This window comes from Balaenoptera physalus (genome assembly GCF_965194825.1).
Source record: "Balaenoptera physalus genome assembly, chromosome: 15".
In the NCBI taxonomy this organism is placed as follows: domain Eukaryota; kingdom Metazoa; phylum Chordata; class Mammalia; order Artiodactyla; family Balaenopteridae; genus Balaenoptera; species Balaenoptera physalus.
In genome coordinates this window covers 63,951,548-63,970,244 of record NC_138894.1, presented here as the reverse complement: position 1 = coordinate 63,970,244, position 18,697 = coordinate 63,951,548, and the positions used below count along the sequence as shown (strand labels likewise).

Genomic DNA, 18,697 nt, shown 5'->3' with positions numbered 1-18,697 from the left:
TTTTATTCTGAGTCTTAAAAAAGTTAGAACAAATTGCTCATTATGTATTTTGCTGCCACAATAATTAAATGTCCTATAAAACTTAAACCAGATTTGTTTTACTATCCTGTAAATAAGGAAATTGAACAAGATGATTTCCATGATTTCCAGAATTATCTAATTTTTGCCCAATATTTTTATTGCTAGAATTCAGTCATAAGGCATACCATTTATCTTGAAAATTTCTTAGAATATAGAACAATCATGGCAGACACAGAAATTGTATGAGCTCAGGCTAACCTAAGACCTTAACTGTCCCTCTGGCATCATCTTTATTCCCATTCTAAACATGGAGCAGATTGATGATCCCTTCAGTTTCTGAACAGATTGAGGTTGGTCTGAGAGAGGTTGATTTAATCCCCAGCCTCAGAGCAGTCTATTAGGGAGAGAGCATCAGTCTTAGTCCAGACCCCAGGATGTTCTGATCCATCTCCAAATCTGTCGGGGAATCCTGACATACCTACAGGGAACTCAATAAAGCTCAATTCTGAGGAGTATTGTTAGGAAACCATTGACTGAAACTGCCAGCCCTGGCCATGCCCAGAAATAACCACTTGCTTGAGTTATCTCACAACAGAAGATCCCGGCAAGGAACGTGGAACTGACAAGCTACCACCAGCCCGAAGAATGTGGGAGGGGCCAATAGGAGGGAGGAGATGCCAGCCCACAATATGTCCTGCCAACCTGCCAGAAACCATCACGCTGGAATCCATCTTGGCTGAGAAATGTGCACACCCCCAGGAAGGACCTGAATCAGGCCAAATATGGGCACAAGCAAGATGATTGGCTAGAGACAACCCAGAAACTAACCCTATTACCATAAAACCTGAGACTGCTAGCACATGGTAGAGCAGTTCTCCTGGGCTCCCTTACCCTGCTGCCCTCCACTAGAGCACCCTTTTCCAATAAAGTCTTTTGCTTGCTCAGTACATGAGTCTCCGTGGACAATTCATTTCCGAGTGTTAGACAAGAGCCCTGGAAGGGGTCCCCCACCTCTAGTAACAGTATGACTAATAATTTTAAAGATTTAAGAAGGTGTGTGTGTGTGTGTGTGTATGTGTGTGTGTGTGTACACAAACATATATACACATATATACAACTTAGGGCAAGTTTCCTCTCTGAGCATTCCATTTTTTACCTGTAAAGTGAAAGGAATGCACCAATGATCTCCAAAGCCCGTGTCAGTTGAAAAATTCTATGATTCCTGAAGTCAAATACTTTTCTTCCTCCTCCTTTCAAAATGGTAATGGAAGAGAAATAAAATTTTTCAATAAAAAGAAAAATGAAAAGTACATTTTCAACTTGGAAGAGAGGATAAAAACCTAAATGGCAGGCGCTGGTGGGGGACCTCAGATACCTAAGGGGATGGGAGGAATCCCTGCGTGACCGGGTAGGACGTGTCAGGGGAAGGGGGGGAAGGAAAAGTGGAGGCGGGAAGGAACTGGTGCCCCTGAGGGCAGCTGGGGGAGGGGAGGGGTTCCCACGCTTGGAGGGGCCCACCCACAGTGAGGGTATCAGCAGGGAAGGGAAGAGACTTTCAGCGGATCAGAGGGGAATGCAGCCAGTATCTCCCCTCCACTTGGCCCAGGTGAGCCTGCTGGGATCCCAGGCCTGAACCTCTGCCCTAAGGGGGCCCCTCTGGCCACATGTGTCTGGAGCCTAAGCCCTGCACCCCTACCAAGGACTTTTCTGGCCACACGGGTCTAGAACCTAAGCCCCTGCTCCATCAAGGCCTTTTTCAGCTGTGTGGGTCCTGAGCCTAAGTCCCACCACCCACCAAGGCCTTTTCTGACTGCATGGGTCCTGAGCCTAAGCCCCAGCCACCAAGGCCTTTTCCGGCCACGTGGGTCCTGAGACTAAACGCTGTCCGCCCTGCCAAGACCTTTTCCAGCCACACAGATCCTGAGCCTAAGCCCCCCACCCACTGCCACCAACGCCTTTTCTGGCCTGGCAGGTCCTGAGCCTAAGCCCTGCCTCCCCCCAAGGGCTTTTCTGGCTGCACAGGTCTTGGGCCTAAGCCCCCCACTGCAAGGGCTTCTTCTGGCCACGAGGATCCTGGGCCTGAGCCCCGCCACCACCCCCCACCCACTGCCAAGGCCTTTTCTGGCCTTTTTTTCTTTTTTTTCTGTTAGTTATTGTTATTTCATTTTTATTTTTATTTTTTCTACTACATTTTTTATTTTGCTACTTTTATTTTTTATTCTTTGTTATTGTTCTCCTTTTTGTTTCTTGCCTTTTTTTTGGCCACGCCATGTGACTTACAGGGTCTTGGTCCCAGGCCAAGGGCTGGGCCTGAGCTCCAGTGGTGGGAGCACCGAGTCCAAACCACTGGACTGACAGCAAACCTCAAACCCCAGGGAATAGTAATTGGTGTGAGCTCTCCAGAAGGGCCACACCTCAGCACCAAGATCCAGCACCAACAAAATGGCTGCAAACTCCAGTGCTGGACACCTCAGGCCAAACAACCAGCAAGACAGGAACACAGACCCACCCATCAAAAAAATTAGATGACAAAAAAAATATGTTACAGTTGAAGGAGCAAGGTAAAAAACTACAAGACAAAATAACTGCAGAGGAAGAAGGCAACCTACCTGAAAAAGAATTCAGAGAAATGATAGTAAAGATGATCCAAAATCTTGGAAATAGATGGGAGGCACAGATTGAGAAAATACAGGAAATGTCTAATGAGGACGTAGAAGAACTAAAGAACAAACAAACAGTGATGAACAACACAATAACTGAAATGAAAAATACACTAGAAGGAATCAATAAAAGAATAACTGAGGTAGAAGAACGGAAAACGGAGCTGGAGGACAGAATGGTGGAAATAACTGCCGAGAAGCAGAATAAAGATAAAAGAATGAAAAGAATTGAGGACACTCTCAGAGACCTCTGGGACAACATTAAATGCACAACAATTTGAATTAAAGGGGTCCCAGAAGAAGAAAAGAAGGAGAAGGTGTTTGAGAAAATATTTGAAGAGATTATAGTTGAAAATTTCCCTAATATGGAAAAGGAAATAGCCACTCAAGTCCAGGAAGCACAGAAAGTCCCATATAGGATAAACCAAAGGAGAAACATGCCAAGACACATATTAATCAAACTAACAAAAATTAAATTCAAACAAAAAATATTAAAAGCAGTGAGAGAAAAGCAACAAATAACATACGAGGAAAAGCCCATAAGGTTATCAGCTGATTTCTCAGCAAAAACTCCACAGGCCAGAAGGGAGGGGCAGGATATATTTAAAGTGATGAAAGGGAAAAACCTAAAACCACGATTACTCTACCAAGCAAGAATCTCATTCAGATTCAATAGAGAAATCAAAACCCTTACAGACAAGCAAAAGCTAAGAGAATTCAGCACCACCAAACCAGCTTTACAACAAATGCTAAAGGAACTTCTCTAGGCAGGAAAAACAAGACAAGGAAAAGACCTACAATAACAAACCCAAAACAATTAAGAAAATGGTAATAGGAACATACATACCGATAATTACCTTGAAAGTAAACGGATTAAATGCTCAAAGCAAAAGACACAGACTGGTTGAATGGATACAAAAACAAGACCCATATGTATGCTATCTACAAGAGACCCACTTCAGACCTAGGGACACATACAGACTGAAAGTGAGGGGATGGAAAAAGATATTCCATGCAAATGGAAATCAAAAGAAAGCTGGAGTAGCAATACTCAGATCAGACAAAATAGACTATAAATAAAGACTGTTACAAGATACAAGGAAGGATACTACATAATGATCAAGGAATCAATACAAGAAGATATAACAATTATAAATATTTATGCACCCAACAGAGGAGCACCACAATACGTAAGGCAGATGCTAACAGCCATAAAAGGGGAAATCGACAGTAACACAAAAATAGTGGGGGACTTTAACACCCCACATAAACCAATGGACAGATCATCCAGACAGAAAATGAATAAGGAAACACAAGCTTTAAATGACACAATAGACCAGACAGACTTAATTGATATTTATAGGACATTCCACCCGAAAGCAGCAGAATACACTTTCTTCTCAAGTGCACATGGAACATTCTCCAGGATAGACCACGTTTTGGGTCACAAATCAAGCCTTGGAAAATTTAAGAATACTGACACAAGAGGGAGGGGATATATGTATACATATAGCTGACTCACTTTGTTATACAGCAGAAACTAACACACCATTGTAAAGCAATTATACTCCAATAAAGAAGTTTTAAATATTAAATAAATAAATAAATAAATGCCTGTAAAATTTTTTTAAAAAAAGAAAGAAAATTGAAATCATATCAAGCATCTTTTCCAACCAGAATGCTGTGAGATTAGAAATCAATTACAGGAATAATACTGCAAAAAAGCCACAAACATATGGAGGCTAAACAATACACTACTAAATAACCAAGAGAACACTGAAGAAATGAAACCGAAAGTCAAAACATACATAGAGACAAATGACAATGAAAACATGATGACCCAAAACCTATGGGATGCAGCAAAAGCAGTTCTAAGAGGGAAGTCTATAGTAATTGAATTTCACCTCAAGAAACAAGAAAAATATCAAATAAATGATCTAACCTTACACATAAAGCAACTAGAGAAAGAAGAACAAAAAAAACCCACCAAAGTTACTTGGAAGAAAGAAATCATAAAGATCAGATGAGAAATAAATGAAATAGAAACAAAGAAAACAATAGCAGAGATCAATAAAACTAAAAGTTGGTTCTTTGAGAAGATAAACAAAATTGATAAAACTTTAGCCTAGCTCATGAAGACAAAAACGGAGAGGATTCAAATCAATAAAATTAGAAATGAAACAGGAGAAATTACAACTGACACCACAGAAATACAAAGGATCATAAGAGACTACTACAAGCAACTATATGGCAATAAAATGGATAACCTGGAAGAACTGGACAAATTCTTAGAAACGTACAACCTTCCAGGACAGAAACAGGAAGAAATAGAAAATATGAACAGACCAATCACAAGCACTGAAATTGAAACTGTGATTAAAAATCCTCCAACAAACAAAATCCCAGGACCATGTGGCTTAACAGGCGAATTCTATCAAACATTTAGAGAAAAGCTAACATCTATCCTTCTCAAACTCTTCCAAAATACAGCAGAGGGAGGAAGACTCCCAAACACATTCTACGAGACCACCACCACCCTGATACCAAAACCAGACAAAGATGTCACAAAGAAAGAAAACTACAGGCCAATATCACTGATGAACATAGATGCAAAACACCTCAACAAAATACTAGCAAACAGAATCCAACAGCACATTAAAAGGATCATACACCATGAGCAAGTGGGGTTTATCCCAAGAATGCAAGGATTCTTCAATATACACAAATCACTGTGATACACCATATTAACAGAAACGAAGGATAAAAAAACATATGAAAATCTCAATAGATGCAGAAAAAGCTTTCAACAAAATTCACACCCATTTATGATAAAAACTCTCCAGAAAGTAGGCATACAGGGAACCTACATCAACATAATAAAGGCCATATATGACAAACCCACAGCCAACATCGTTCTCAATGGTAAAAAACTGAAACCATTTCCTCTAAGATCAGGAACAACACAAGGTTGCTCACTCTCACCACTATTATTCAACATAGTTTTGGAAGTTTTAGCCACAGCAATCAGAGAAGAAAAAGAAATAAAAGGAATCCAAATTGGAAAAGAAGAAGTAAAGCTGTCACTCTTTGTAGATGACATGATACTGTACATAGAGAATCCTAAAGATGCTACCAGAAAATTACTAGAGCTAATCAATGAATTTGGTAAAGTAGCAGAATACAAAATTCATGCACAGAAATCTATTGCAAGCCTATACACTAATGATGAAAAATCTGAAAGTGAAATTAAGGAAACACTCCCATTTACCACTGCAACAAAAAGAGTCAAATACCTAGGAATAAACTTACCTAAGGAGACAAAAGACCTGTATGCAGAAAACTGTAAGACACTGATGACAGAAACTAATGATGATACCAACAGATGGAGAGATATACCATGTTTTGGATTGGAAGAATCAACATTGTGAAAACGACTATACTACACAAATCAATCTACAGATTCAATGCAATTCCTATCAAACTACCAATGGCATTTTTCACAGAACTAGAACAAAAAATTTCACAATTTGTATGGAAACACAAAAGACCTTGAATATCCAAAGCAATCTTGAGAAAGAAAAACAGAGCTGGAGGAATCAGGCTCCCGGACTTCAGACTATACTACAAAGCTACAGTAATCAAGACAGTATGGTACTGGCACAAAAACAGAAATATAGATCAATGGAACAGGATAGAAAGCCCAGAGATAAACCCACGCACACATGGTCATTTTATCTTTGATAAAGAAGGCAAGAGTATACAATAGAGAAAAGACAGCCTCTTCAGTAAGTGGTGCTAGGAAAACTGGACAGCTACATGTAAAATAATGATATTAGAACACTCCCTAACACCATACACAAAAATAAACTCAAAATGGATTACAGACCTAAATGTAAGGCCAGACACTATGAAACTCTAAGAGGAAAACATAGGCAGAATACTCTATGACATACATCACAGCAAGATCCTTTTTGACCAACCCCCTAGAGAAATGGATATAAAAACAAAAATAAACAAATGGGACCTAATGAAATTTAAAAGCTTTTCTACAGCAAAGGAAACCATAAGCAAGACCAAAAGACAACCCTCAGAATGGGAGAAAATATTTGCAAATGAAGCAACTGACAAAGGATTAATCTCCAAAACACACAAGCAGCTCATTCAGGTCAATATCAAAAAAACAAACAACCCAATCCAAAAATGGGCAGAAGTCCTAAATAGACATTTCTCAAAGGAGATATACAGATTTCCAACAAACACATGAAAGGATGCTCAACATCACTAATCATTAGAGAAATGCAAATCAAAACTACAATGAGGTATCACCTCACACAGGTCAGAATGGCCATCCTCAAAAAATCTACATATAGGGCTTCCCTGGTGGCGCAGTGGTTGACAGTCTGCCTGCCAATGCAGGGGACACGGGTTCGAGCCCTGGTCTGGGAAGATCCCACATGCCACGGAGCAACTAAGCCCGTGAGCCACAATTGCTGAGCCTGCGCGTATGGAGCTTGTGCTCCGCAACAAGTGAGGCCGCGATAGTGAGAGGCCCACACACCGCAATGAAGAGTGGCCCCCACTTGCCGTAACTAGAGAAAGCCCTCACACAGAAATGAAGACCCAACACAGCCATAAATAAATAAATAAATAAATGGGTCATCACTTTAAAAAAAAAAATCTACAAATAATAAATGCTGGAGAGGGTGTGGAGAAAAGGAAACCCTCTTGCACTGTTGGTGGGAATGTAAATTGATACAGCCACTATGGAGAACAGTATGGAGGTTCCTTAAAAAACTAAAAATAGAGCTACCATATGACCCAGCAATCCCACTACTGGGCATATACCCTGAGTAAACCTTAATTCAAAAACAGGCATGACCACAATGTTCACTGCAGCTCTATTTACAATAGCCAGGACATGGAAGCAACCTAAATGTCCATCAATAGATGAAGGGATAAAGAAGATGTGGCACATATATACTATGGAATACTACTCAGCCATAAAAAGAAACGAAATTGAGTTATTTGTAGTGAGGTGGATGGACCTAGAGACTGTCATACAGAGTGAAGTAAGTCAGAAAGAGAAAAACAAATACCGTATGCTAACACATATATATGGAATCCAAAAAAAAAAAAAAAGGTTCTGATGAACCTAGGGGCAGGACAGGAATAAAGACGCAGACATAGAGAATGGACTTGAGGACATGGGGAGGGGGAAAGGTAAGCTGGGACGAAGTGAGAGAGTGGCATGGACTTATAAACACTACCAAATGTAAAATAGGTAGCTAGTGGGAAGCAGCCGCATAACACAGGGAGATCAGCTCAGTGCTTTGTGTCCACCTAGAGGGGTGGGATAGGGAGGGTGGGAGGGAGAAGCAAGAGGGAGGAGATATGGGGATATATGTATATGTATAGCTGATTCACTTTGTTACACAGCAGAAACTAACACCATTGTAAATCAATTATACTCCAATAAAGATGTAAATAAATAAATAAAAATTTTACGAAATTTTTTTAATTAAAAAAAATTAAAAAAAATCATATGATCATCTGAATAGATTCAGAAGAAGCTTTTGACAAAATTCAACATCTATTTATGATAAAAACTCTTCACAAAGTGGGTATAGAGAGCACACATCACAACATAATAAAAGCCATATATGACAAACCCTTAGCTAACATCATGCTTACTGGTGAAAACTTGAAGGCATTTCCTCTAAGATCAAGAACAAGACAAGCATCTCACACCTGCCACTTTTACTCAACATAATATCGGAAATCCTAGCCAGAACAATCAGACAAGAAAAAGAAACAAAAGGAATCCAAATTAAAAAGGAAGCAGTAAAGCTGTCTCTGCTTGCAGATGACATGACAATATATATAAAAAATCCTAAAGACACCACCTAAAAACTATTAAAAGTCATCAATGAATTCAATAACGTTGCAGGATAAAAATATTAATATACAGAAATCTGTTGAATTTCTTTACACTAACTATGAACTATTAGAAAGAGAAATTAAGAAAATAATACAATTTATAATTGTGTCAAAAAGAGTAAAATAACTAAGAATAAATTTAACCAAGGAGGTAAAAGCTGGTACTCAGAAAGCTATAAGACCTTGATGAAAGAAACTGAAGAAAACAAAAAATGGAAAGATATACTATGTTCATGGATTGGAAGAATTAGTATTGTTAAAATGACCATACTATGCAATTCTACAGATTCAATACAATTACTATCAAAATACCAATGGCATTTTTCATAGAGCTATACCAGATAATTCTAAAATTTGTACGGGAACACAAAAGACCCCAAATAGGCCAAGCAATCTTGAGGAAGAAAAACAAAACTGGAAGTAGCACTCTCAATGATTTCAAACTATACTGTAAGCTACTATAACCAAAACAGAGGGTTACTAGACCTATTTTCGTGATCACTTCATAATATATGCAAATGTCAAATCACTGTGTAGTACACCTGAAACTAACATGATATTGTATGTCAACTGTACAGTTTACCCTTGAACAACTCATGGGTTAGGGGCACTGACTGTCTATCAAGTCAAAAATTCATGTATAACTTGACAGTCAGCTCTTTGTATAAGCAGTTCCACATCCACAGGTTCAACCACCCACAGATCACGTGGTACTGTAGTATGTATTTAGTGAAAAAAATCCATGTATAATTGGACTCACTCAGTTTAAACCTGTGTTGTTCAAGGGTCTACTGTTATTTCATCTAAAAAGAATTTTTGTAAACAATGTTTTTGTCCCTGTAAAACTTTAATCTGATAAATGTATAAAATTTCATTTATTAGTTGTATACATAATGTCTAAAATTTTAGAGTTGTGTTGTCCAATATGGTACCCACTAGCTACATGGGCTATTTAAATTTAAATGAATTAAAATTAAATTAAATACAATAAGATTCAGTTCCTCAATCTCACTAGCCATATTTAAAGTGCTCAACAACCACAAGGTGATGATGACCTTACTGAACAGGACAGACATAGAAGTTGTATTAGCTTATTTTTAGATGTATTGTTAGGATATAGACTAAACAGGTATATTTATAAGAGACTCAAAAATAAAGTGGCTCCGTCGGCTCAGTCAAGACAGAAGTTCTTTTCTTTCTTCTCTAACAGTCTAGAATTGGTAGGTGGTCCCAGTGCAGAACTGGTAGATAGAAAGGCAAGTTCAGTCCCACAAGGTCTCCAAGGACCCAGGTCCTTCTTTCTTGTCTTGCTGTCCCTTGGGGTTCTACCCTATTGTGTAGGTCTAGAACTAGCTCTGCAACATCTTATCTGTATGTCAGACTGTCAGAAGAGGAAGAGGAGAAAATGAAGGGCAAGAAATTTCCTTTACAGAGAATATGACCAGAATGCTACACATATCACTAGCACGCACACTTTTGTGGCAGAGACGTACCTGCAGCTCACGTCTGGCTATCAGGGAGGCTGGGAAAGGTGATCAAGTTGTATGGCTGTGTGCCCAGTTACAACTTTGGCTGGGGGATGTTATTTCTATAAAAGAAGAATGAGAGATGGTTACAGGAGAACAATTAGCACTCTGCCACAAGGGAATATCATTTAATGGATTTATTTTTTAAAGTGGAGCTTAAGTAACATTTAATCAGGAAGTTTTCTCCACACTTAATAGTCCTTAGAAGGTAAAATTTCTATCAATGTCCCTTCCACTGGTTATATAAATTCTACTCTTAATACATTTTGTCCTGGCTGAAGTAGTATAAACCAGTAATTAAAAAATTAGAGTTTCACTTAAAAACTGACTAAAAGGAAAGTTTTGCTTTATTGGCTATTTTAAAATAAATATTAGCATTCATTTTTAACTCACTTAACTTCTTAATAGGGAAAAAGTTCTTTAAAAGATAGTGTTACCCATAAAATCTGTACAATAATATACACAAGTCAACACTGCATAATTATTAAGTCATAGAATGCCCCAGCCAAAAACAATAAAGTATATAATAAATTTAACAATACTATGGGCATGTTTTATAAATTAAACTTAAGTTACAAAGTAAATGTTTTATTTAATATTTAATTTGTGGATGAGGAACTAAAAAGGAAATTATTAAATCATATTAAAATTCATTTTTCTTTCATAAAAGATGATTTGCTCTTGAGCTTCAAGCCTAACCATTTTTAACCTGCAATGAAATTGGTATATTTATATAAGGGTTTATATACACTTGCCTTCCACTTATGTAAAATTGTTTCTTAAAAATCAGGTATATTATACATGAAACATTTAAATTATATAATTTAGGCAATAGAAATCAGTAAAAGGACAATTAAAATTACAATACCAGAATTTTCTTTTAGCAGTTGCATCTAGATTCAAAAATGTGCTTCATAAATGTTAAAAAATAATCTCTACTTATATGCTTTTGCTTAGATGAAAACATATGAAGAACTTTACTGTTTAATGGATTTATTTTTAAACGTGGAACTTAAACAACATTTAAACAGCCAGAGGTGTTCTTTTTAAAATAAGAATAAATTTCAACTGCTAGCTAAAAACAACTCAAAAATCAAAATTGGTCATTTTGCATTAATAATAAAAGTTTTTTAGACCAATAATTTCTATGTGTTGTTAAATTATATAGATTAGGGACCCACTGTACTGGCAAGTCAGTGTTCACATGTTAGTCAACAGTATCTGTAAGGCAATTGTGTACATTTTATTATTTGTTAAATCGACCTTAAATAATATATTAAACACACTATTTCCAAACAAAATGAATTCTATTCTAATTTCTTCCATCTTTAAATTTAAACAGGCAATTTGTGAAATCACTTGCAACACCAATCAAAATATTTTCCCTTCCTAGCTCCTCTTAACGACATCTAAGGTCAAATAAGTGCAATATGAAGGTAGCATCCTCTCAGCCAGCTTCCCTCACTATTATTAATTTTCAAGTATTCTCCCCTCTGGCCCATATGGCCCACTCACATGGACATTTCTAATCTGTTAGGATTAACCCCAACAATTTCCATCCCATTCAAGAAGTAACATAAGGCAAGGGAGAGTGACATTTTATAATGATTATCTTGAATCTATAGCTTATTTAAGAAAAAAAATACTTCATTATTTTTACACAGTAAGAAACATGAGATTTCATGAAAAATCCTCATAGTACAGAATATTTCAAAAAGCTGGATTCCTTGTGGGGTAGGGGAGCAGAAAGAAAGAATAGAAAAGAAACCTCTACAACTGCATAGAAGAACTGATGAGAAATTGAGAGCAATCCTCAGAGGCCGAGAAAGTGACAAGAAGCAGAATCCGATAGGGAACAAAATGCTGATGTCGGTATCTGTCACGGGAACATCTGCTGACCCCTAGAGGCCCAGAGCTTCATGCTTACCAGGCTGTGTGACTAAAGAACAGGGGTAAATGTAGGGACTATACCAAGTGGGAAGTTGGATCAGAGACTCTCACAAAAAGCAAAATCCCCTAGAGCTGACACCTTAGTGAAAGAATAAACTGGAATTTTTTAAAGATACTGCACAAGAAGGAAATAAAGATATCTGCCTATTTCATTTCCATTACCTCATCCATTAGGGCTGAGGAGGAATGATCACCTGTCCTGAAAATTCTTAACCAGAAGACTAATCTCAATTGGACTGGAGCAAAAATCATATTACTTGCTTCCGCAGCTCCCCACTAGCCTTAGCCAATAATTTAAAGTGGTCATGAATTAGGAGTACACCTTGGCACTGAGTGGAGGCAACAAGTGTTCTGGAAGAAAACGTCTTAAAACCAAAATCTGAAAGAATTTCCACAGATAAACTCCCAAGGAACATGAATTCACAATAAAAAACAAACAAACAAACACATGATGAATCAAGCTACCATGAGCAAAAAGTTAGTAGAAATAACAAGACCAGATCCACTTAGACAGTAGATATTAGAATATTCAGATAAAAACACTTAAGTGAACATGTTTACTCTATTCAAAGGTTTAAATGAGCTGACATGGGGTATATATCTAGAAGGGATTTAAAAATTTTTTTAAACTGCTGAAATAAAAAAAGACAACCTAGTTATTTAAAAAATAGACAAGACTTGAACAGGCACTTCACTAAATAAATAAATAAATAAATAAATAAAAGTGAAAAAGGAAACACAGTGGGGAGTAGCCAAGATGGCTCAGGAAAACCCTGAGCTCACCTCCTCCCATGAGCTCACCTCCTCCCATGGGCCCACCAAAATTACAACTATTTACAGAGCAACTATTGATGAGAAAAACCAAAAGACTAGCAGAAAAGATCTTCTACAGCTAAAGATATAAAGAAGGAACCACAATGAGATGGGTTAGAGGGATGGAGACACAGTATACTCAAGACGCATACCCCCTGGTGCGCGACCCACAAACAGGAGGATATTTACAATTGCAGAGGTTCTCCCCAAAGAGCGAGGGTTTCGAGCTCCACATCAGGCTCCCCAGCCCAGGGGTCCTGCACTGGGAAGATGGGCCCCCAGAATGTTTGGCTTCGAAGGCTAGCATGGCTTACTTTCAGGAGACCCGGAGGGCTGTGGGATAATAGACTCCACTCTTAAAGGGTGCGTACAAAACTTCACACACTTTGGGATCCAGGGCAGAAGCAATAACTTGAAAGGGGCCTGGGTCAGATGTACCCTTGCAGAGCCTCCCAGAGAGGCAGGAGGCAATGGAAGCTCATTCCACGGACACAGACAGTGGCGGCAGCCATTTTGGGGAGCTTGTTCTACTACGAGGACATTGGTGTTGGCAAGCTGTATTTTGGAATGCCATTTTATTAGCTCTGGAACCCGGCCCTGCCCACCAGGAAAAATCTCAGTAGTAAAGGCAAATATACAGGAAAGGCAGTAAGTCAGCCGTATATAAACATAGTAGGAAGGTTAAAAGACAAAAGTAGTAAAATCATCTATATCTGCAATAAGTAGTTAAGGGATACACAAAACAAAACAATGTAAAATATGACTTCCAAAACAGTAAACATGAAGGGTGGGTAAAAGTGCAGGATTGTTAAAATACATTTGAACTTAAGAGATCAGCAACTTAAAATAATCATATATACGTATATATGTGTGTGTGTATATATATATGGCTATGTGTAGTGTGGGGAACATAGTCAATAACTATGTAATATCTTTGTATGGTGATAGATGGTAACTAGACTTATTGTGGTGATCATTAAACAATGTATAGAAATATTGAATCACTATGTTGTGTAAAGGAACTAACATAGTGTTGTACGTCAATTATACTTCAAAAACAAACAAACAAACAAGCTCATAGAAAAAGAGATCAGATTTGTGGTTACCAGAGGTAGGGATGGAGGGAGGGGCAATTGAATGAAAGTGGTCAAAAGGTACAAGCTCCCAGTTATAAATGATTACTAGGGATGTAATGTACAACATGATAAATATAATTAACACTGCTGTATGTTACATGTGAAAGTTGAGAGAATAAATTCTAAGAGTTCTCATCACAAGAAATAAATTTTTTTCTATTTCTTTAATTTTATATCTATATAAGATGATGAACATTCACTAAATTTATTGTGTTAATCATTTCATGATGTATGTAAGTCAAATCTGTACACCTTAAACTTATACCATGCTGTATGTTAACTATATTTCAATAAAACTGGAAAAAAAGACAACACAGTTGGCCAATGAACACATCAAAAAGTGTTCAATCTTACTAGTACTCAGGGAAGTAACAAGTAAAAACAGAATAACACCCCATTACATACCAAAACACAGTTGGCAAATTTTCAAGTCTGACAATGTCAAATTTGGCAAGCATGTAGAGCAAGGGGAATCTCATATTCTCACATACAGCTGGTAAGAGAATAAGTTAGGACACACCCTTTGGAAAAGCTTGGCGTTATCTATTAGAATGGAAAATACCCCCTACCTATGATCTAACAATTCCACTAATGTATAAATACTCAAGAGGAATTCATGTTCATTACACTAGGACACGATATGACAATGGTTATAGCAACATTGTTCATGACACCAAAACAAACAAACAAACATACAAACAAAAAACCGGGAAACTATCTAAATGTCCATCCGTAGCTGACAAATGGAATCAACTAACTACAACTACATGCAAGAACACAGATGAACCACATGACATAAGCAAAAAAAAAAAAAAAATACAAATAGTATATATAACGTCCAAAACAGGCAAAACTAAACTATATTATTAGGGATTCATTTATAAGTGGAAAACTATAAAGAACAGTAAGGATACGGGTACCGTAAAAGTCAGGTTGATGGTTACATTTGGAGGTGGGAAGATTATGATGAGGAGAGGCAAAAGGTAGGCTTTAGAGTGCTAATAATGTTCTTAACCTCGGTGGAGTTATGCAAGAGAATGTATAATTTATAAATTTATAATCATTTCATAAATTCATAATCATTTATTAGGCTGTACATATAATTTTATATTGCTAATACATTTATATGGCAATTCAAATCATTAAGTTAACATAGAAATTTAAAAGTTTTGCAGAAGTCGTTATTATTATTCCATGTGTTCCTCTAAATTTTACAGCCCCCTTTGAAATTAGTTTGTTGCCAATGTGATTATTTCTGGCTAACAGGCTATTAGCAGAAGTCATATGTGTCCCTTCCAGTCTGAAGCACTTACAAACAGTCATGAGTTCTCCATACTCTCTCTTTCCCTGCTGTGGCATGCCCTGAATCCCCATGTTGAAATGGTAAAGCCACAAAATGTAGGCCAACTGGATTCCTGGATCCCAGCGTGAAAGGGAGTTGTTCTACAAAACTGCTGGACACTCAGAAGGATTTGCATGAATGAAAAATAAACTTCATGTTTAAAGCCATTAAGAGTTTAGGATTTAAATGTCTCTGCAGCATACCCTAGCCTAATTGACTAAGACAAGTGGGTTAAGAGCAAATTAGATAAAAAATAAACAGAGCTAAAAATATTAAACTATATGCTCCTCAGAATTTTCTTTTTAAAGTGAACTGTGAAATAGAGGTAAAGTGGCATGGAAATAAAATGAGAAGGTCTAGAACATGTCTAATTACAGCTCCAGAAGAAAATTCTCCACAGAGAATAGAGGAGACGTACAACTGCTATATATCATATTTCAAAGTTGATATAAGAATAAATCCTAAGAACTCTCATCACAAGGAAAAAAACATTTCTTTCTTTCTCTTTTCTTCTGTATCTGTATGAGATGATGGATGTCAACTAAACTTATTAATCATTTCACAATATATGTAAGTCAAATCGTTACGCTGTACATCTTAAATTTATATAGTGCTGTATGTCAAGTATATCTCAATAAAAATGGAAAAAAATTCAATGTCCAGTTCTCATTCCTCATCCATTATGACTACTCAATGGTATTTAGTACAGTTGATCCTTAAAATACTTCTTTACTTGACTCCCAGGACACCATAATCTACTCCTCTGATCATTCCTTCTAGATCTGTTTTGCAAATTTCTCCTCCTCTCACCAATCTCTTCATGTTGGAGTCATCAGTGGCTTAGATCTTTGACCTTTATTCTTCTTCCTTTACACTCACACACGTGGTGATGTCATCCAATCTTGGGCCTTTAAATATCTATATTCTGACACCTCAAAGTTACATATCTAAGAGTTTCTCCCCCAATCCTGCTCCACCCACAGCCTCGTACAGCCTAGTATATAGCTAAAGCCAAATTCTGGACTCATCCTTGACCCCTTTCTTTCCTCTCACATCCCATAGATCAATCATATGGAAATCTGTTTGGCTCTACCTTCAAAATATTTGGAGAGTAACCACTACCCAACATCTTAGGTGTCCCTACTCTCAAGCAAACCACTTTATCTATCATCTGAAATATGACAATGGCCTCTAAACAGATCTTGAGCTACTGTTGGCCCTCTAGAGACCATTCCCACCCCAGCAGCCCCAGAGGTCCTTTTAAAACTTACAGCCAATCATGCCATTCCTTTTCACAAAATCTAAGTGGCTCCCCATCTCACTCAGAGTAAAAACCAAAATGCATCTAATGGCCTAAAAGACTTCACATGAGCTGATTCCACTACCTTTTTATCCTTCTTTCCTCCTAGGTTCCATGTTGCTCATCCAGCCATACTGAGGTCCTTGCTGTCCCTCAAACACACCAAGCCCCTTCTTCCCCTTAGGCTATGCATAGTCGGTATCTCTAGCTGGAATGCTCCTCCCCCAGAGAACCATATGACTAAATTTGTCACTTCCTTAGTCTTTGCTTAAATGCTACTATCTCAGTGAAGCCTACCCAGACCACCCAATATAAAACTGCAGAAAAAAACAAGAACAGTAACTCAAAATGACATCTGCACCCCCATGTTCATTGCAGCATTATTTACAATAGCCAAGACAGGGAAACAACCTAAGTGTCCATCAACAGATGAAAAGATAAAGAAGTTGTGGCATATATATACAATGGAATAGTATTCAGCCATAGAAAAATAACGAAATCTTGCCTTTAGCAACAGCATGGATGGGCCCTGAGGGCATTATGCTAAGTGAAATAAGTCAGAGAAAGACAAATACTGTTATGATATCACTTACATGTGGAATATTTTAAAAACAACAAAGAAATAAACAAACAAAAAAAAACTCATAGATACAGAGAACAGATCGGTGGTTGCCAGAGAAAGGGGGTCTGGGGTGGGTGAGATGGGTGAAAGTCATCAAAAGGTACAAACTTCCATGTTATAAAATAAATGTCATGAGGATGTAATGTACAGCATGGTGACTATAGTTAAATAATCCTGTATTATATATTTAAAAGTTGCTAAAAGAATAGATCTTAAAAGTTCTTATCACATACCAAAAAGCCTGTAAATATGTTTGGTGATGGATGTTAACTAATGTGGTGATCAGGTCACAATATATACATATATCAAATCATTCTATTGTACACCTGAAACTAATATAATGTTGTATGTCAATTATATCTCAATTTTTAAAAAAAAGGTAAGTTAATTGAATGAGGCATTTTTAGCAAAGCATAGTTAGCACTGCCCCAGAGACACTCACCACTGCGTTGTTGTCATACAGCTCCACCACCACTAAAGGCAGGGACTCCATTAACTCCTCTGGTCTCCATAAAGCACCAAGTCATTTAACAGCAGCATCTGGTTCCAGGTGGGGAAGAGGGTCTTGGAAATGACCTGGAAGGCAGAGCTAAATAAATAAATACATAAAATTGCAAACCCTCATCTATCTCTCCAAATAACTCTTTACCCTGCTCTACCGTTTTCTTTTCACATAGTATTTATCCGCTTGTAAAATACTGTGTAATTTACTTATTTATTACATCTATTGTTTCTTGCCTCCTGCTCCAGAATGTAACCTTCATGAATGCTTGTTTCAACCAGACACTGAAAGAAAGATATGAATGTAAGTAGTTCATTTGAAAGACAATACCAGAAAGCACAGTGAGGGGTTGGGAAGTGAGAGAGGAAAGTGAAGAAAGTCAATATAGTATGTGATACTGAGCAGGTTACCACTGGAAAAACAGGCTCCATCCCACCCAGTTCAGAAAGACTGGTTGAGGTGTGGTTCAGAATCATCCCATAGCCCTGAGCACTAACTCTACAGTATTTCTAGACTACCCACATGGCCAAGCTTGCTTCTGTGACTAGAGAACATCCTCAGGCTGAGAGATGCAGGAAGACATCAGCAGGTACAGAAACTGTCTGCAAGTGACCCCCTACAAAGATAAGCCAAAGATATATGGGCAGGTACTAATCACCTCACTACCATAAAAATCTCTGTCCTTCTGTGTATTTGTTTTAATTGATATATCCCAAAGCTCTAGAAAAGACCCTGTCACACAGTAGGTACACAAAAAAAATCTGTGTTGAATGCTGTTGAAGAAATGAAAGGTCAAAAAAAATCATATGAAATGAGAAAATGCTTATAACTAAACAAAAGAGAAAATTCCCACATATTGTAACTTGTGGGATACAGCTAAAATGGTAC

At 37.6% G+C, this 18,697-nt stretch overlaps 1 long non-coding RNA gene across 3 annotated transcripts in view; it reads right to left on the bottom strand.

The window, feature by feature from the left end:
* Window positions 1-18,697, bottom strand: part of LOC309644264 — a 665,166-nt gene that overhangs the window by 450,095 nt on the left and 196,374 nt on the right. For all 3 annotated transcript variants that reach the window (XR_014254323.1, XR_014254324.1, XR_014254325.1), the window contains exon 3: window positions 17,750-17,896. This is a non-coding gene — a long non-coding RNA (uncharacterized lncRNA). The remainder of the gene's footprint in view (window positions 1-17,749; window positions 17,897-18,697) is intronic.